The sequence below is a fragment of the Schistocerca cancellata genome, chromosome 3 (genome assembly GCF_023864275.1).
Source record: "Schistocerca cancellata isolate TAMUIC-IGC-003103 chromosome 3, iqSchCanc2.1, whole genome shotgun sequence".
Lineage (NCBI taxonomy): Eukaryota > Metazoa > Arthropoda > Insecta > Orthoptera > Acrididae > Schistocerca > Schistocerca cancellata.
This window is the reverse complement of record NC_064628.1, coordinates 475,397,573-475,418,979: the sequence shown is the minus strand read 5'-3', so window position 1 is coordinate 475,418,979 and position 21,407 is coordinate 475,397,573. Positions and strand designations below refer to the sequence as shown.

Genomic DNA, 21,407 nt, shown 5'->3' with positions numbered 1-21,407 from the left:
TTTACAGGTTGTGGACCTTCATGGAAATAAAATTTTAAAGCAGAATATGCAGCGATCTGGTGGCAGATCTGCCAGAGTGTAGGCAAAAGTATCGGAGCACACTGTTCAGTGCACCGAGTTGAAGATGGATTTCTGCAGCAGACCACTCTGTATTTGTCCCCTTGTTGACCCAACGAAATCGCCAATTACTACTGCAGTGGGCACAGGCTCATCGATACTGAACCGAGGATCAACGGATACGTGTCGCCTGGGGCTCTATTCTATATCGTTCATACCGATCAGTGCAGTAGGTTAGTCTCGGTACTGACTTCATTTTCGGTTCTTTATTCGAATTTACTATTCAGTAAACTTCTGAGACCTGTTACTGAACAGTCCTCCTGCCGATTTTTCGACAACTGTACCGAGAGGTTTTGTATTTCGGTATGGTCCTGTCGTTGGGTTATCTGTGGTTTATTTAAATCAATAATTTGTTATTTTAAACATATTGAGCGGTTTTAACTTTGTATTTAGTGATTGTGTTACTAAAGAATCACCACAGGACGCCTCCAGTTGGAAAGTGAGTTCATAATAGACAATTTTCCTTCGTTAGAAGTACGGTTAGGTTATATTGTTACCGAGAATAATTGCAGCATCAAAGAAAAAAAATGGTTTTTGTTCTATATTCTCTCAAAATAGCTGTTATTTTATGCAATTAAGAGTTTAAAGATCATTAAATATCTGGACATGGGCTGTGCTTAAGTATATTACATGAGTGTTAGCTGAAATTACTAGTGACTTCGCGTACTCTTTCTCGCAAATGGTTTACTTATTAATTATCGAAATGTTTTTAATACTTTAAAGTAATAAAGTAATAATTTCATCCATTGATGGCTTCCGCCCACATCATTCGGCAACGTCGTCAGCTTGCGTCTCCCTCACATTGACTTAATTCCTTTGGCCCCTATGGGGGCATAGGGCATCCAGGAGAATTCGCCATCCGTCTCTGTCTTTGGCCATTTGCCTCAATTCTGCCCAGGTCTTGCCAACTCTTTTTGCTTCCCCTTCCACTGTCCTCTTCCATGTGCCCCTTGGTCTTCCTCTCTTCCTTGTTCCCTGGGGATTCCATTCCAATGCTTTTTTCTCGATGGCTCCATCTGGTTTTCTCAAGGTGTGCCCCAACCAGCCCCACTTTCTCTCTCGTATCTGGTCTTCTATAGGTATCTGGTTTCTTATTCGCCAGAGCTCCTCATTACATATTTTTTCTGGCCACCAGATATTCATGATGCGTCGAAGACATCTATTTGTGAAGCTTTGTAACTGGGTTGTTATCTTTTTATCCATTTTCCAGCTTTCACTGGCGTACAGAAGGACAGCCTTCACATTTGTATTAAAAATACGGATTTTTGTTTTGTATGTGATATTTATATTTTTCCATATTGGATACAATTGTATGAAGGCAGCATTTGCCTTTTTAATGCGGTTTTTCACGTCATCTCCAGCTCCGCCATCTTCCGCCACTATACTACCCAGATACAGGAATGAGTTGACAGTCTCCACTCGCTGCTCACCTATTAACAGGGGCATCTCCATGTTACCTGAATTTACTCTCATTTCCTTTGTTTTGCCTGTATTTATCTTGAGGCCAGCAGTCTCTGCTTCTTCTTCACATGGAATTACATAAAATAAAGGACTAGCAGCTGCGAGTTGTAGTAGCGAAGTTGGTACGGTGAGGAACTGCTGTGGCAAAGGTTCAGATATCGGTGGATGCGAAAATATTTTTTTCTTCTTCGTGTTTGCAACACAATCTGAGACTTCGTTAATCGTCAAAGTTCACCATTTATCTGAAATATTCGTTTAAATTCACGCGTAAGAGTTCGCTTTATCAGCAACGAGTATCACCGGTTCCGTGACTTCCATATGTTTAAGAAATGAAAGCTGAAATTAATGTGCGTCAAACAACTGACAGTGACATTTGTACTACTTCTTGTCACAAATAATTCACCATTTTTTTTCGGAGTACATAGCGATTTCCGAGAGTGTGGTTTAAATGGTTCAAATAGCTCTGAGCACTATGGGACTTAACTTCTACGGTCATCAGTCCCCTAGAACTTAGAACTACTTAAACCTAACTAACCTAAGGACATCACACACATCCATGCCCGAGGCATGATTCGAACCTGCGACCGTGGCGGTCACGCGGTTCCAGACTGTAGCGCCTAGAACCGCTCGGCCACACCTGCCGGCTCCGATAGTGTGGTCAGACAGGAATCTAAGAGCACAACGTAAGTTACTGCGAATGAAACTAGCAGCAGTCGTCTTTATACTCTAGCTTGACCCAATTACTTATCTGCGATCGAATCGTAAACAGTAGACAGATATAAAAGGTTCCCGCCACAATATTTTCAGACTATACCACCATATACGAGTATGAAACATTTTGATTCAACATATGCATGTTATAAACCACAACGAACTTCTATAGCTGCACTCGCCACAGGCTCTCGAAAAGCCGATTTTTTTAAATTTTGTTTTTATGTACCAAATCGTTGATGTATTATATAGGGAAATAGGCTACTTCATCATTTGGATCTCTAGGAGCGAACTACAACCACATTCTATGCATCTTCTCATTCTTTGACACTCTCATAAACAATTTTTCAGGTTCGAGGAGATGTGTTCCATCTATGCAACTAACTGAAGGCAGTTCATTCCCATACGCGTTTCGTTATTTTATCTGTGAAACATCATCACGAATAAAGGAAGAGAAACGTGTATGGCAGTAAACAAACTGCCTTCAATTAGTTGCATAGACGAAACATACCTCCTTGAATTTTGAAGCAATTAAAGAACGACGGAAAAAAGAAAAAAATGACGAAGTTTTCGGGTGTTTCTATAGATGTATTTGTTCAATGTGGTACTACACTCCATTCCTAATTCATATTCCGAAACGTAAAATCCAAAACAAGACGTTGATGTAAATGAGAATTAAATGACATAATGTGACATTTACGACAGTTTCCAGAACACAGTCAATATCCTATCGCCATCATGCATTCATGGATGCTCGTGGTCAGCGAAATTTGAACAGTGTTACGTACTCTAACCATACTTATCGGTACTGTGAAGAATGGCATGCCTGTGTCGGCTGCTAGCCGCCTCGAGTTTGTACCGCTGTGGCGCTGCAGTGCACATGCACGTATCCGAGGCAGATTTTCATTGGTTGGCGCGAGAAGAACTGACAACAGCGTTTCGGTTCGTTAGGACTGTTTGGCATCGCTTTCGAAATGCTTTCTGAATAATGTTGGGGCTCTATTTCGAAAACAAGACCGTTTGGAGCGCTCGCGTACCGAACCGATCGGCAAAATGGTGGAAAGATACAGAATAAGGCCCAGTCGGATGACTCATAATTCTAGTTATAATAGGTCAGTGGTGGTGTCCGTGTCGTCGTCCGGACAAACAGCTGTTCGAAATAGGTACGACAACACGGTCACAGGCAGGTGGCACGTTAGTATGCTGTGGGGAACATCCACCTAGGCTATCAATATACTTGTGGTAGTAACCGATAGAAGTCACCATGACACCTGTGGACTAAGTGAACACTATTGCACACCACCTGCATCCCATCATGGTCGACGTCTTTCCAGATGACGATGGCATTTTACATGATGATAACTGTCTGTGACAGAAAAGCAAAATCTTCTTACAGTGGTTTGAGGAAATGACAGTGATCTCATGCTGTTTCCTCAGGTAACGAATTCGCTTGATCTAAACCCTATGGAGCAACTTTCGGGGGTTATCGGACGCCAACTCTATGCCATAAACCACTAGTCTATAATTTACGGGAAATGTGTGACCCACTCTTTCACACCTGCTGCCGTATACGTTCGTAGACCTAACGACTTATAGAATCTGTGCGTCGAAGATTCATTCCTGTATTGCGTTACGAATATGAACATTTTACTATACAGGTGGTCAAGGCACGATAGTGTATTTAATTAACTATAATGCCATCCGATGCGACTGTATGCATGAGGAGTTTGGTGCTTGCTAGATCATTTGACAAACATTTTCTGTTTTTCGATGGTATTTATCGGACCACGTTAAAGAGTGTTGTGGTTCAAATGGCTCTGAGCACTATGGGACTTGGCATATGAGATCATCAGTTCCCTAGAACTCAGAACTACTTAAACCTAACTAACCTAAGGATCTCACACACATACATGCTGAGGCAGGATTCATAACTGCGACCGTAGCGGTCGCACGGTTCCAGACTAAAGCGCCTAGAAAACCTCGCCCACACCGGCCGGCGGACAGTGTTGTGTCTAATGGCCTGTTCTTTAGAAATATCTGAGTTAGAGAAATGTAATACCTCATCACTTAGTTCCTATTTCATCCTTCAGTTACAAATAATCCCTTTTTACTATAACTCTCTAGACCTTCCTGGCCCACATTAAGATGAATTGTTTGGTCACCATGATCCATTGCTATCGAGCGGAAGGAGATGGAAACTGCGCTCCGCTTATGGACCGATTACATGTTAATGCCTAGAAATACTCCAGATCCGCATAGATTAATAAAATAAAGGAATAAAGTAAAGTAAGCAGTATCAGTGATAGAGAGTGGTGTTGTACATATCGGAAAAAAGGGAAACACGGACGGACGGATATCAGTTGTCAATGTAATATCACACACGTACACACTATCGGCGAGTATGTAAATTGTAGTTAGAACGGTCATCAGAGTGCATTCGTTTTCTTCGTGTTTAGTGATGTTACCAAGTTCGCTAGGGTCGTTATTAGCACTCGAAAGATATTGAAAGGGCTTCATTGTTGTTCTCCGTTTGGCTAGGTGATCGTTCCGTCCAATATCCAGATATTTGGGGCATTCTGATGCGATAGTAGCCCGATATTTGAATGCATGGGAACGTTATGGTAGGCATACTCGTTTTCAATGTTCAGTTCGACCACAGGGACGGATCGTCGTATATTGCGTCAAGCATATCCTATATCCAGTATTGTGTCTGCCACCGAGAATAAGTAATGGACCCCATGTCATATTCTCTCATCCTGCACCATCGGTCGGAGACTAGCGGCAGCTCGACCAGGGAATTACAGTCCAATGCTTAGGCTGTCGATAACAAGACAGCATAAACGGCTGAGTTCGTAGCGGTGCCTTAATTGGAAAGAACGGACTGCTAGTTAACGGCATAGCATTGTGCCAGCGATGAATCGCAGTTCCCCAGTGTCCTTTCTGACTATCGTCGAGTTTGGCGGCGACCTGGAGGGAGTTCCCATGCTTCCATTGTTTTGGAGAGACCCAGCGATGTCACTCATGTTGTGGAGAAACACCGATTATGACTTCAGGTCACGGCTGATAGTAACTGAGGGGCCTTTGATGGCACAACAGTACATCACGGATATCCTGCATCATGTGTTACTCTCATGTGACAGTTTTGTGGTGCCAGTTTTCAGAAGCACAATGTTCGTCCACACGTGGCATGTGTCTCTATGAACTGTCTGAAAGATGTAGAGGTACTCCTTTACCTAACAAGGTACCTAGATGTGTCCCCTATAAATCATGTGTAAGACTGGCTTTAACGTCAACTCTGTCCCAGTGGCAGTATCTAGTAAGGATATTGTGAGCTATGGTATCTTGCCTCAGGACAGGATATAACGACTTTATGACGCCATTCGCAATCCTATGAGTGCATTCATCCAGGCTAGATGTTGGCTCATACTGCCATGTTATTAGTAACACTGATTCTATTTTTGTAATCATTGAAATAAAATCACTTACACTCTCAGTGCCTGAAAGTTCATTACGTTTACTCTTCCCCTTGTAGGTGCGTCACCCTTCTTCTATCTGGCGGTGTATACAGGGTGAGTCTGTGATGATGACACAAATATTGGGGGATGATGAAGAAGGTTAAATGTATCACTAGCCTCGTCCGTAAGCGGCCAAGTTATAAGCGGAAATTTTTCTGATGCCTGTGACAGTGCAATACATGTACCAATGTACGTAGTGTTTACCAGAGACATAATACTCATGTTCCTGGAACATAACCCACTTGTTATTCTTCAACTGATATAGAGACCCACATTACTTGGACTGAGGGTTCTTGAATACCTGAATCAGACATTCCCCGAAAAGTGAACAGGCAGAGGAGGTCTTCTTTCGTGTCCAGCACATTCACCTGATCTCATCAACTGGATTTCTTCTTGTTGGCCCGTGTGAAAAGTCTCATGTCGGAGACGCCTGTCGACATTGAAGAGGGTCTCCTGGCAACAATTCTCGCTGCCTACCACACTGTATAATCGACACCAGTGATCTTCGAACGGATACGACAGAACATTGTGCAACGATGTTCTGCCTGCATTGACGCTGGGGGATGTCATTTTGAACAACTGTTGTAAATATAGCAGCTTGTGAAACTTCTTTAGGTAGGTGGAACTCTTTATTATTGTACCGGAGATTTAGGAATTTCGGTCTTTCCAATACCAAGTTACGTGCGCCGTTACTAGTTCATCAACAAGGATAATTGTCTGGCGGTATTGGGGAGTATTCAGCGAGAATTTTGTTTGTCATGATCAGGATTGGGAATTTGGGGCCTTTAGTTCGAGCGCTGCGCGAGGCTAAGGCGGAACTTAAGTAGATTTTCCCATATGCCTTTCGACTTGGTTGTTTCCGGACTAGGATCTCTTAACTTAGATTGCTACATCTAGCCTTCTCCGTCATCCCTAAGAATTTATAACATAATCACAGAATAACCCTGTATATGCAGTACATTACGTTTCTGATTCTTGGAGCCTTAGTTTTAAACCCACATGTAATATTTCAGTTGGGCGTAGATACAGAAGATGACGCATGACGTTATAAAGAGACATGAGGTACGAACGACAGATGTTACTACCTAATTACAGCAGTCGTTGGAGACTGCACCAACTGAATTGACTTGGGTTATTGCAGCTTGCTGCAATAAAATATGAAGGGATTACCTTCCGGCCAGCGCGCCTAATCTTCTATTTCCAATTACAAATCAATGCTAAATTAACATTTAGATATTTTTATAGAAATATAAGCGAACCTCTTAATACAGTGCTCTCATTACGTAATCAAAGCATCATTTTATCATTTACTTGTAACAGGCATTTGAATAAGCCAACATTTCATCTGAAGATTTAAATATACAGGTCCTAGTCATACAGACAACTGCACCTCACTGCAGAACCAATAACTCTGTATTATTGTTTCCTAGGGATTCATGTAAAAAAAAAATACTAATAAAAAAATAAAAAAAACTGCCTGTAACATACAAATAGAAATAACATAACAGATCACCTGAAATTTATTCTTGTAGTAGTTTATTATTATTTTCTCTAGTGCTCTCATGTTATCAACATTCTAATGAAAAAACTTGCCCTTATATCGACTTTAACACATGTAAAGAACAACAAATTACATCTCTGTACAAAGTAGGCTTATGCCATATCTCTCTGTCAAGATCTTTGTTATAAGCAACGGTTGTAAAGCGCATGCTGGATGCTGGTAAAGTGTCACTGTTAAAGTGTGAACTAATATAGTTCGTGTGAAAGTGTTCTGGACATCAAAATGGAGGCAGACAGATACGAAAAAAGCCGCCTATACTGTCGCAGTAAGTAAAAACTAAATTTACATCGATATCGAAAGATAAGGTATAGTCACGGCGATACATTGAAGTGTGACCCATCTTTCTGCCATAGAACCAGCACCCAGCATTATGCTACTACCAGTAATGATGTAACTTCCCGGATTCTGCCGAAATCATCTGAAGATGCACCTGAAAGGGTTCGAAAACCGGTTAATGTAATAAAGCATTATTAATGAAAAAGTGACTGGTTGCAGTTGTGTATAATTTATTTACATTAATATACAGTCACGGTTCTAAAATATCCGTAATGGATAAGCATAATCACTTGGTATCTGATCAGAATTCGTATTTAAAAAGTTTTATTTCGCCTTCAATTGTAGTAGACATATTATCATGATAAAACATTCTCTGCTTCAAATACTGCACTGCAATCAATTGTAAAGCAAACAACAGATGATAATGGAAAATAAAAAATAAACTGCGGGAAACAGTCACAGTTCCTATTTCTTTGGAAAATAAAAGGTGGGTAATCTTTCCTCAGATAATCAAAAGAGCGTTAAAATTGTATTTTATCGTCATTTAAAACAGTCACAGTTCCTATTCCTTTGGAAAATAAAAGGTGGGTAATCTTTCCTCAGATATTCAAAAGAGCTTTAAAAATTGTATTTTATCGACATTTGAAACAGTCACAGTTCCTATTTCTTTGGAAAATAAAAGGTGGATCATCTTTCCTCAGATATTCAAAAGAGCGTTAAAAACTGTATTTTATCGTCATTTAGTTTGTTTCACTGGATCGGGTAAATCCATGTGATTCGGTTCGGTCTTACAAGCAACTGAGCTCAGCAAAGTCACTTAACTAAGGGATGATCTGTAAGAGCCCCGGTTCCCTCCAGTCTTCATATACACCACATAAAAGAAAATGTCCTGACTGAGTCACTATCTCATCATCACCCAGCCGAAACGCTAAGGATACAAACTTACTTTAAATCTGGAGAGGGTTTTGATCCTATACAGTAGGCATTGGTTAAGGAGGGATTTTTCGAAATTCCACATCTAAGTGGGTGAAACAAGAGATGAAGATATTTTGAAAATATGTCGCTATGAAGGCAATTTTGAAGCTATAACTACTAAAATTGGTATTTGGTTTCTTGGTCAGAAAAAAAAGTGTTTTAGCATTTTTGGAAATTCAGCGTGAAGAGAGTGAAACAGTGGATGAAAGTTTCCTTTTTTTTTTTGATAAATCATCATTAAAGAAGTCCCAAAGCATATTTAAAGCCACAGCTATGAAACCGTCTCAGTAAGAAATTAAAAAAAAGTTTCACTTTTTTTAGAGATTCAAACCCTGAGGGTGTGCAATTGGTAATGAAGATTTTTAAGGAAATATCTCATTATGAAAGCAGAGCCGCTTTTTGGTCGAAAGTATAATCGGAGAAGACCGTGCTTCTATGACCGTAATTAAAGTCCGACGAAGGTTCGAGTCCTCCCTCGGGCATGGGTATGTGTGTTTGTCCTTCGGATAATTTAGGTTAAGCAATGTGTAAGCTTAGGGACTGATGACCTTAGCAGTTAAGTCCCATAAGATTTCACACACATATGAACATATGAACGTAATTAGAGTGAATATTTTAGGTGCTGCACTTTGTGAGCTAAGCCAGAAAAAGCTATTTAACAGCCACCACGACAAGTCAGCTTTGTCAGAATTGCATAGAAAAAGAAACTGGTCTTAAACACATTAATTTTTCAGTAGGCGTAATGTATGTCAATAAAACTATGTTTGTTGTAATTATTACGCAAACTAATCATTACTGATGACAGATACCACGTTTAAATGCGACTTCATGTACAGGAATGTCCGTTCGAGATGAGTGGATTCAGTACCGGAATTAAGACGGGCGCTAATAGCTATACGACCACTTATCCAGTCTGCCTCTTCCTTTTTTTAACTCTCTGAGCGAAATCGAATTAATCGCGTTGGAGTTTTTTTGTTCAACTACTGGCGGCCATGTGAAGGGTCACTAATTATTTTATGGTGTGTAGATTGACAAATGAGCAATGGACGTAACAAAAAAATTCTAATAAAGAAAAAGAATCTATGTATACCATGCAGAAACTATGTAGACCTTAACAACATTAATAGTGAGTTCAAATGATGTGGAGCAATGCTGACTTCTTGGTCTTCTCCCAGGGGCGAAACTCGTAGAATAATCATCGATTTAGGTCTCGTCTGAGTCCTGAAATGAAAAGATGACAGCCGCATATTCGTTGGAAAATCCATTTCGTTCTGTCTGGTGAGTAGCGATATCAATTAGCATTTTTGCTGTGAGACTGCAATTAATTTCGACTGTTGTACGCGCGTTGCATGTAGAAATTTGCAACTTCAAGATGACTTTTTTATAACTGAGAATGCTGGTCATTAGCTGTAAAAAAGGAGTACGCAGATTGCAGATACGTACCCTTTGTGTCTCAGTCTTCAGGCGTGACGCGAGGGATGGATTTCCGCAGCCGACTGCAACAAAGACAAAAGAGGATACCATGTAAATGGATAGTGAAGAGACACCGCTCGCTCGCGCGGACACACACACACACACACACACACACACACACTCACAAAGAGAGAGAGAGAGAGAGAGAGACGAGAATACACACAGACCTACCCTGCTGCATGCGTGTCAGCTGGAAGACAAAGACAGAATCGAGCGCCAACAAGCAGAGTTATCAAAAGGCGAGTGCAAAAAGCCGGCTGTCGACGAGCTGAGGGACAGAAAAAGTGAGGCAGACACCAGCAGACAGAGCCCGTGCTGTGCCGAGCCGTCCTTGAAAGCTCAGTCACGGATCTCCCCACGCAGCGCCGCCTTCCTGTAACGGAGCGGAACGGCTCGCGCCCGAATCTGATACACGACCGCCGCTCCGCTCCCAAAATATTTTGCCCTTTCCGAAAAGCACGAAAGTCAGCACAGATCTGAGATTCTTCAGTTCCGACTTAAGTGCTTGATTTAAATACAGTAGCAGCGCTTTAACATTAAATCGTACAAGTTAATGGCCTTCTCCACGCGTAGTAAGTACTGCAAAGTGCCTGACCTAGTTATATCATAGTCTTGGCTAGTCAGTCCAGTGCCAGTTTCAAAGAGGGGTGTACCTGCAAGTTTTGCTTTGTGTATCTGTCGTTCTGATTATTCATGCTTACTGCCTGACGGCGTACCATCTGGCCCATCATACGAGGGTCCTTCAATAAGTAATGCCCACACTTTTTTCTCTGAACATATTTATTGTTAAGAGTCAGAACTGGGTGACAATATAAGTCTAAATGTCTTGTCCTTGTCCTATTTTTCTACATAGTCTCCAACACCTTCTATGGCAGTACGCCAACGTTGTGAAAGAGCATGTATTCCGTGCTGATGAACGATCTTGTCCTGTAGGTGTAACAATGTTTTCACTGCTGAACTGACACTCTCGTCATCTTCAGAGTGTGTTCCCTGTAGAGAATCTTTAAGCTCCAACAATTCAGATGAAATGACCTTTCCTTGAATCTTGTAGTTCTCTGTGAGCATTCGTGGGACCCATCGTAAGCACGTCTTTGAATATCCGAGAGTTTCAATCATCGCAGACGCACCTCCAATGCTGACCGACAACTGTAGAGCTTATTATCGAGTTGTGATGCTGCGGTCGACACGAATAATGGCATCCACACGATTCAGCACGTCTGGGACAATGGCTGTGACAGGATTTTCCGAGCGAAGCTGATCATGAAGCTGTGTTTCTGCATTTCCTGAGACTGTAACTTTCTTTACCCATCGCCCAACTGTACTGCTATCAACTACAGCATCGCTATACACTGCACACAATCTTTTATGGATGTTCACCACGGTTTCTTTCTCTGCACACAAGAATTCAATAACAGCACGCTGCTCGTAACGTGGTTCATCATACTTATAGAACGACTGTCGTAGATCAACCGACAGCGAGCTCTTTAAGCGCTACGCCGTGCGGCTTGTAATGCCATTTAGGCATGGCTACGTCCATAACATTAAAGCTCTCGTATCCCCTCTTCCGCCTGTCATATCGTCATTCAACATAAATTCTCGCTAACTTATTTGACCTATTCGGCGCACTACGTTCTTGATTAAAATAAAGGATGTTTTGCGAGTAAAAGCGGGACCAGTCATTTTATAATGCAATTGTTTTTATATTATACGAGGCGTGTTTTTTTAAGTAAGTACCGTTTTGAAATTAAAAAAAAAGACGTGCTAGGATATGTCAATAATTTAATTTTTACGTGAAGGCCTGCTCCTTAATCTACAAACTGACGCCATTACAGTCTGATTCGTCCTTGTTTACGTTGTGTACTGAGTGTTTAAGATGCTCCGACGATCGTGAGTCCCGCCGACTGTGAAGTACGGCCTGTAATAAGATTTCTTAGTGCTAAAGGCCTAAAAGCGATCGATATTCATCGTGAGATCTATGCAGCTTACGGAGAAAACATTATGAGTGATGGAACGGTAAGAAAGTGGGTGAGAGCATTTAAAGATGGCCGCGCAAATGTGCATGATGAACAACGGAGTGGGCGTCCTTCGGTCGTTAATGAAAGTTTGGTGCAGGAAGTAGACAATAAGGTGAGAGAAAACAGACGCTTTACGATTTCCTCCTTGCGGCATGACTTTCCTAATGTTTCTCGTAGTGTTTTGTATGGCATTGTGACTGAGCACTTGAATTACCGAAAATTGTGCGCACGTTGGTTACCGAAAATGTTGACGGATGTGCTCAAAACCAAACGTTTAGATAGTGCATTGACTTTCCTTGAGGTGTACCACAACGACGGTGATGATTTCATAAGCCAAATTGTTACGGGCGATGAAATATGTGCGGGCTACGTCACACCAGAATCAAAGCAACAGTCCACGGAAATTGAGCAAGGGAATCGTTTTGCTGCAAGACAATGCCCGTCTGCACGTGGCGAATCAGACCAATGATCTCATCACATCTTTTCGATGGGAAACTCTATATCATCCTCCGCACAGCCCCGATCTTGCGCCCAGTGACTACCATCTGTTCCTGCACTTGAAACACCTGGGCGGTCAGCGTCTTCAAGACGATGACGAAGTCAAAACAGTGGTGGTGCAGTGGTTAACAATTCACGCGGCAGACTTCTATGAAGAGGGTATACAAAAACTGGTACACTGTTATGACAAATACCTCAATATTGACGTAATTTATGTAGAAAAGTAGATTAAGGTACAGACTTTCATGTAAAAATAAAATCACTGAGATATCTTAGCACGTCTTTTTTCATTTCAAAACGGTACTTACTTAAAAAACATGCCTCGTATTTCCTCATAATGTCCGTCGCGCCACTTCAGGCTGCTATCCAGACAAACTTTAAATTTTGTACCATTTCTCAGCGGCTAGACAAAAGTAAGGATTCTACAAATATTAAGCATCTGTTTGTTTAATTGAAATTATGAATGATTAATTTAATCCTTTCTACTTTCTTCCTGCCGCCATCAAGCCTCCTCCCCCCCCCCCCCCCCCCAAGTCTCATCCCCGTCTTCGGCCTGGAGTCTCATTGACTGGAGTAGAATTGTGTTCACTGACGAGTTGCACTTCGAACTGAGCTCTGATGACCAGCAACGATGTGTCTGGAGATGTCCTGGACAGCTGTGGGATACCAACCTGATCGTTGCACTTCGAACTGAGCTCTGATGACCAGCAACGATGTGTCTGGAGATGTCCTGGACAGCTGTGGGATACCAACCTGATCGACAGAAGATCCGACAACAAGCACTGATCGCCTGGAGTGACATTTCATTTCTTAGCACGACCCCTTTGATTGTTACACGCGGCGCCCTTAAAGCACAGCGTTTCGTCGACAATATTCTACTCCCCGCTGTGTTGCCATTCGTGGAAGCCATCCTGGGCTTACATTTTGCAGGATAATCCCCTCCCACAAACAACCTGCCAAACCCTGCCTTGGTCAGCAAGGTCTCTGGATCCCTCCACAACTTGGTTCAAATGGCTCTGAGCACTATGGGCCTTAACATCTGTGGTCATCAGTCCCCTAGAACTTACAACTACTTCAACCTAACTAACCTAAGGATATCACATACATCCATGCCCGAGGCAGGATTCGAACCTGCGACCGTAGCAGTCGCACGGTTCCGGAATGAGCGCCTAGAACTGCTCCGCCACCGCGGCCGGCCCTCCACAACTGACAACGTTTAGAACACAGTAGGCAGGGCTCTCCCAGCAGCTCGGCATGTTGACGATCTAATGGGCCACATTTGGCAGAATCTGACACGATATCTGTCATGAGGACATCCAACGACTCTGCAAATCAGTGCCAAACCAAATAACCTCTTGAATAAGTGCCAGAGGCAGGCCAACACGTTACTGACTTGTTCACTTTGTGAACCACTTTTTCTTGAATGAATCATCTAATTTTTCTGAAATTCTTTCTCACTCCAACGTGCGTCCGTTAATATAATTGTTCACTATATTACTTCATTCGTATTACGCGTGATAAATATTCACTTTCTATAAAGATTAGTCTCACAATCGTCTGAGTCTGCTGAAGTGATCCAATGGAATAAAAACCAAAGCAAACAGGGCAATCTGTTGTACCTGGAGGATAGTGTCCGTACGGACACATGATGTTTCCTGGTCGGTGATTCAATCTAGTGAGACTTTAGGCTCAAGTGAAGGAACGGGCACTAAAGACAGCCAAAAGCAGTTTCCGGTTTTTTATACTGTTTTTGTTGTTGTGAGGCAAAGGTTGTATTTTGTTCAGCGACTGTAAATATTGTGCGTTCTGCATATTGCTGTATACTGTATTAAAGTTATTTTGAGGAGTTTGATAATTTCTCTGTTAAAGAGTTTTTGGTGAGTAAAATTCTGTATACTTTTCGAATAAATTAGGTAACGTGTGGACGGTTAATCGATTCTCGGCAGTCGTGCACCGTCTTGCACCTTTAAATAGAATGTTTCTTTACCGTGGACATAGTGGCATTCGTAATTGTACTGAGCTTATTTAATGTCTTAACAATTTTCCCAGTCTTGAAAGTGGGAATTTCTATTACCTGCGAATAGCTTGTGCTTAGAACTATTATTACTTTGTAGTTAATTGTTATTAATACTTCTTTCTAATTTCATTTCGCTCACTGATTTTTGGTGTGTAGATGAGTAATGTTAGACACAGACTGTTAAATACATTGAGGTAACAAACGTCGTGGGATAGCGATATGCATGTATACAGATGGTGATAGTATCGCGTACAGAACGTATGAAAGGACCGTGCGTTGGCGGAGCTGTCAATTCAAAAGATTTCCGACGTGATTATTGCCGCACAAGGGGAAATAACATACTTTGAACTCGGAATGGGTATAGACAGATGGGATATTCCATTTCAGAAATGGTTATGGAATTTAATATTCCCGAAATCCACAGTGTCAATAGTGTGCCGAGAATACCAAATTTCAGACATTACTTCTCGCCACCGACAATGCAGTGGCCGGTGACTGTCACTTAACGACCGAGAGCAGAGGCTTTTCCGCAGCTTTGTCAACGCTAACAAAAAAGCAACACTGCCTGAAATAAAGGCAGAAATCAATGTGCGACGTGTGAGGAACATGTAAGTTTGGAAGGTGTTGCCAAATTTGGCGTTAATGGGCTACGGCGTTAGACAACCGACGCCAGTGCCTTTGACAACAGCACGACATCGCCTGCAGCGCCTTTCCCGGGCTCGTGAACGTGTTGGTTCGACCCTCGATGGCTGGAAAACCGTTGCTTTGTCAGACGAATCCTGATTTTAAGTGGAAAGCGCTGATAGGAGGCTTCTATTGTGATGCAGGCGCCACGGAGCCATGAATCCAAGTTGTCAACAAGGATCTCTGCAAAATGGTAGTGACTACCACTAACGAGTAAATTTTAAATATAGTAAATACAGAGAACTTTTAACATTGCAGCGCGTCAGCAATCATGTTTAATAATTATAAAGAATCCGCCTCTATTGCAAATAGAAAGCGGATGTTGACCTAGGTTCCGGCGCGGATAACCACGTCTTCTGCGGAACACACTAAAACTACAAACTGCCTAAAGAGGCATGGTCCAACATTAATACAGAACGCCCACAAGGGCAAAAGAATCGCATAAAATGTAAAATAAACGGTACGTGTGAACATGTCAATTGCTGTACTTCGCTCAAACGTCAGGAGCTACTGTTGACGTTTGAGCTAAGTACAGCTATTGACATGGTACACGCGTACCGTTTATTTTAGGCTAGTCTTTTGCCCTTTTGGGCGTTCTGTATTAATGTTGGACCATGCCTCTTTAGGCAGTTTGTAGTTTTAGTGTGTTCCGATGAAGCTGTGGTTATCCGCGCCGAGACCTAGGTCAACATGCGGTTTATTATTTGCAGCCGAGGCGGATTCTTTATAATTATTATAGTGAATACACACTCGCAGGGATAGAATCCGACCACTTGAAGTGTCACAGTGGGTTAGACACACGGCTCACATATGGGTGGAGGAAGGTTTCAATCACGATCTGGCCACTGTGCTTTCAGCCATCTACCTAGATAGTTTTAGTACAAGATGGTTCCTATATCGGACCATGACAATTTCTTCTCGTCTTCCTGAACCATCAGTTTCCATCTCCGTGAACACTAACTTTTCTTCCGCCGTCTCCCCATTTTACAAATTTCACGTCACTGAGATAGGCACTATTCGATGTTGCCAAGTTCATTTTCAAACATATAGGCGAGAGGGAGGGCTCGTAAATGCGGGAACGCCAGCTGCGTGCAAGGCACTTGCTGTCTCCTCGTTTGCTCGTCACTAGCGCGGCTGCATCGCTTTTCAGTAGAGTGCTGTTGCCACACGCGGCGTGCGGCAGGCGGCTACTACATCAAGGGTGGTGGATGCGGCAGCAGACGGCTGCGTATGCAAATTAGCCCCCCATCGATCGACCTAATTACCGGTCTGTGGCACACGGGCCATCACTCGCGTGCACAGGGACGCAGCCTGCGGTCCGCTCAGGATATGCAGGCGCGCCGCCGCATGCCCGTCTGTGCCCTGGGCGGGCTCCCTGCTCTGTGGCGCCCCCGCAGGGCCGTCTTTCTTGCCCTGGGACTCGCCTTTATTCGCGAAATGGTCTTCTGCTGGGACGACAGATCAAAGGCGGCCAGAGTTCCGATCTACGTAACTGGCCGGAGAGACCATTAACGTGACTTTGCAGCACAGAACCAATCTTTTCTCTCTCTCCTTCTTCCTCCTCCCTGCTCCCACTCTTCTCTTTCTACGTATTTTTCCTTCTCTTCGCACATCAATACACACTGACTTGGTTGTCTGTTGCTGTTGACCGTCGTCGGTTGTCGGTGAGAGCATCTCTCCGCTAGAATGGAGCGAATTATCCGTATTATCAGCAATTAAATGAAATTTTTCAATGTCAGATTGGAGCACGATGAGCACTAGAGAATGCCTGACGTGTTGCACTCTGTGTCAGATGATCACTTGACATGTTACCTTCACAGGAAGATACTCGTTCTGATGATTACTGGTAAACTGTCGTACCTGTGAATAAACGAATATTTATAGGGATTTAAAAAGGGACGAATTTTATTTTCTGGTGCGTTATCTCAAGGGATAAAATGTCTCATACTTCAGACTACCGAGGGCTGCGATGTTCTGCTCATATACAGCTGTCATAAAATTATACAAAACTGCCTACATGGCATCGTTTTTACGGTGGCGTCAGATAAAATAAACATCCTCCGTCACTTTATACAGTGTGAAAGGTTTATACATTAAATGAAATAGTAGTCACAGTTAGTTTGGTATTTTACAACTCGGTGCCTCTTTGAATGCAAATATATTGAAAATTACCTATTTATTCGGAATATTGTCACTTAAAATATCTTTACATGCCGTACACATGAGTGCTACGCAGTCTCTGGTTTCCGCAGATTGTATTATTAAGAGAAACGTGAAGAAGCTAGTAGGTAACAGTAGAGTCGAGCCGTAGCTCTGCGCAGTAGTAGGGGCGAAGTCATGGAGATAGTGTTGGTTTTTGGTGGAAGGAGCAGCCTGGATAGCGAAGGTGCCGCACAGATATTTCTGAGTGAGATGTTCCACAATCTACAACGTGAGGCTAAAGGGTGATTATTAGGATGATTGTATAGAGAAACCACACTTCAGAGAAAGATAACTTATACTGAATTTGTTAGCGGCAAGCGTGAGTTCAGTAATTGTTGCGGAGCAAAGATTTCATTGTGTGTGGGGTAAATATAAATCATGTGTTCAGTACTGTTACATTAGTTGAATAATATTGCATTAGAAATTCATGAAAACAAATTTTTGGAATAGAAATATTTTGTAGAAGCATACTTTGGACGTGGAGAGAGAGAATGCTGATTGTTCGTATTAGCTGGAGTTCACTTTAGTGTCATTAAAAGAATTTCAAAACACTTCCTTTTGTCGTTTAAAAGATATTTCACAAAGCGTATTCCCACTGTTCAAAGAAATATGTTCGATATAATTTGCATTGCCACGCCTTGGATTTTTGTATGGACAAAAACTGAACACCAACTTAAAGAAAAAAGAATAAGAAAGCAAAGTGTCGCTCAGTCATTTATTTCAGGCCATCATTTGCAGGGCAGCTGCAGAAGAGTCACCGTAGTCCGTTTCCAAGTGAGAAGTTGTTGTAGATCTAAATGAGCATTCTTGACGGAATATTTGGAACAGTTTTCAATCAGTGAAATATCATGTTAACTCAAGAGATGTGTGTTTTGTAATACGGTACATGTAAATTACGTAATAGTCATTCTGAATATTCTTGTGAATTTTTCTTTCATACAATCCGATTTACTGTTAGTCAGATGCATTTCAGATTAATTAAAACCACATTCCTAAAATGGAATTAGCATAAATAAATTCTTGTTCAAAAGTATGGTAGCTACGCCGATTCCATATCTGAACCTTTACTCGGAATTTAGAAGTCTGACAGTTGGCAGATTGTTAGTGAGGAATTATGGCTTCTTAATTTTATTTTACACCAAAGAAAGAATGTCGCCATGTAGGCTGTTGTAAATTTGCCTGAAAATGATTAGAAGATAGCGGAAAGTAGTAAACAAAGAACTATTATATCAGAGAACTTAGTGGTTTTGTACTTGTATTTCAAATACTTAACTGTTGTACGCCATGTGCACAAAACATTATGCTTAAAAAGGCCTTCTCATCGGCTGTGAAGGAATTAGCAGCATACGTATAACTTACATGTGTCTGTCAAAAGAGCGTCCACTTCCTTCTAGAGAAAATACGCAGTCGAGGCCACTCACCAGCTGCCCCGACCAGTAGCGAAGATAATGCATGATTTCATTGTATGTTATGAATCATACTATCCTATGTAGGAGACCCTGAGAAAAGCAGGGAAAGTAAATAATGAATATTACAGTTTGAAACTTCCTGGCAGATTAAAACTATGTGCCGGACCGAGACTCGAACTCGGGACATTTGCCTTTCGCGGGCAAGTGCTCTACCAACTGAGCTACCCAAGGACGACTCACGCCCCGTCCTCACAGCTTTACTTCTGCCAGTACATCCTCTCCTACCTCAATATTACAGTTTGCTTGCTGTATGACAGAATATCTTTAAAATGATAAAATATTTTAAGAAATAGTTTGAAAATATTCCGTAATAGAAGAGTAGATGCTGGGCATATTAATTCACACTTCAACACTATTTTCGCACAATAATTTCCTGCGCTGTAAGTAAAAAGAATATATAAGTGCGAGAACTATCACAATAATCAGCTCATGCTTCTAAGTTCCTGACTAGAATAATGTACAGAAGAATGGAAATGAAACTGAGGATGTTTTAGCCCTGATCAGTTTGGGTTTAGGCAAGGTAAAGGCAACAGAGAGGTACGGCTGAAGTTGCGGTTGATTGTGGAAGGAAGACTGAAAAAAAAAAAAAAAACTGAGACACACTTACAGAATTTCTCGAACTGGAAAAAGCGTTCACCAGTGAAAACTGATGCAAGATGTCCCAAATTCAGAGGAAAATTGGTAACCTACAGCAGTATGCGATATGTACAAGAATCAAGAGGAGACTCGAGTAGACATCACAATGATACAGCTGTTCATAGTCGACCGCATGTGTGCGTCTGCAAGGTAGAGACCAAGATTCGAGTCTGTCACGCACGCTGCTATTTTCAGGAAGTATGTTGAAGGCCTTTTTAGAGCAATCGGTTTCTGACTTATAGGTAATTTATAAGTACATAGAGCTTGAGCAAATGAAACATATGAAATATCTATTTCATCATCACACAGTTCGTAGCGTCATTGTCAGAGAGAATGATAGTGATACTGCATCTTGTTATTGTCAACCAAGACCGCCATGTCGGTTCCAATAGGTATTTCTGCATTTCATCTTTTATTAAAGCTGTCAACTCCCCTGGCACCAAACAAATTTAATTCGTTCCCGTGAACTTTCAACTTTCCTACCGCCTCTTGATTTTCTGTTTGCATTGGCCCCCTTGGGCGCCTACCCACGCCGCGGATTCCGTCGCTACTAATTGAATTGTAGGAGCTCGCTGCACTTTATTATTTCTTTCCAGGTAAAAATCTCCATAACCCCGTTTCTAGGGTCAACCTGAGGCATCGTCTCCTGGGAGTCGGCATTTCGGCTGCTATTTCATTGCTGCCATTACTGCTTCTGGTTTCTGTCTTTCTCTTTCAGTGCAAAATTTTCTCCTCAGACCTCGATGTGACTTTGTCCTTTATGTTGGGGTCATACGGTCTGAACAATGATTTCGCCCGAAATAGCCAAAAGGCATCTAAAATTTTTGCTTCAACAAACTGAATAACTTGTAATTATCATTAAATCTAATTCTGAAGCCAAAATTTGCGTTATATTGTCGATTTACGCAGATTCAGTACCCTTGGTTACTCTTTTCGTTTGGCCGTCCGCTACGATTTGTAAATATCGAAAATTGCTTAGCGTCTCCAGAGATGCATTCAAACATTATATTATTTGAATTCAAGACTGAAATACTTTTAACTTTAACTACAAATCTGCATTGCTTACGCCATCCAATAAACATTTTGACAGAAAATATACTAGAAATCGTCTAAGTACAGTGGTTAGATTCCCCTTTGCTATACCACCTGCTGAATGTCAGACAATGTCCTAAGAAATATGTGAAGAACGGTTTTTGACCAATATTTGAGGCATTTTAGTGTTAATCTGTACAGTACTTCGGTATGAAATTCAGGACCTTCGGGCTCTTCTTTCAAGACACATAATGAAAAATCATGTACGTGGTTCCGTTTATATTAGAAGCATTTAACTAATTCAAGGCGTCAGAATATTCTTGAAACATTTTACCAACTGATAAATAGAAGTAGTTGTGATTGCACTGTGCGGACCACTACGGACCGTTAGCATTGCGGTCGCAAGGATTATTTAGTGTTGCTGTTGTACTACCGGGGGGCGCCGCTGTCTGCACGTTTCTCTCTGCTGCTGCTTCAAGGACAGCTGCCGCAACGGTCGCCGTATTACATTCCATGATGATACAAATATCGTCGCTCTGCCAATGTGCATGTCTTGCTGCGATGAAGTTCATTTCCGGACTCCGAGTATGTGACGGTGTTGTACGGTCCTGCACGATGGTCGAACAGTATTACCATCATTTCAGGCGCTAGCAGCGTGAGATCGTTGAGATCCCATACGGTGTTGAATACGGCTCTCGTGAAACCATCGATTCCCTATTCTCATGACAGTAATGACATACCGATCAACGCGAGCAGCAATGTTGC

At 41.9% G+C, this 21,407-nt stretch overlaps 1 long non-coding RNA gene across 1 annotated transcript in view; it reads right to left on the bottom strand.

The window, feature by feature from the left end:
* The window catches only part of LOC126176749 (uncharacterized), a 677,231-nt gene that overhangs the window by 390,631 nt on the left and 265,193 nt on the right, over positions 1-21,407 (bottom strand). Inside the window, exon 2 of the long non-coding RNA XR_007535652.1 lies at positions 10,060-10,112. This is a non-coding gene — a long non-coding RNA (uncharacterized LOC126176749). The remainder of the gene's footprint in view (positions 1-10,059; positions 10,113-21,407) is intronic.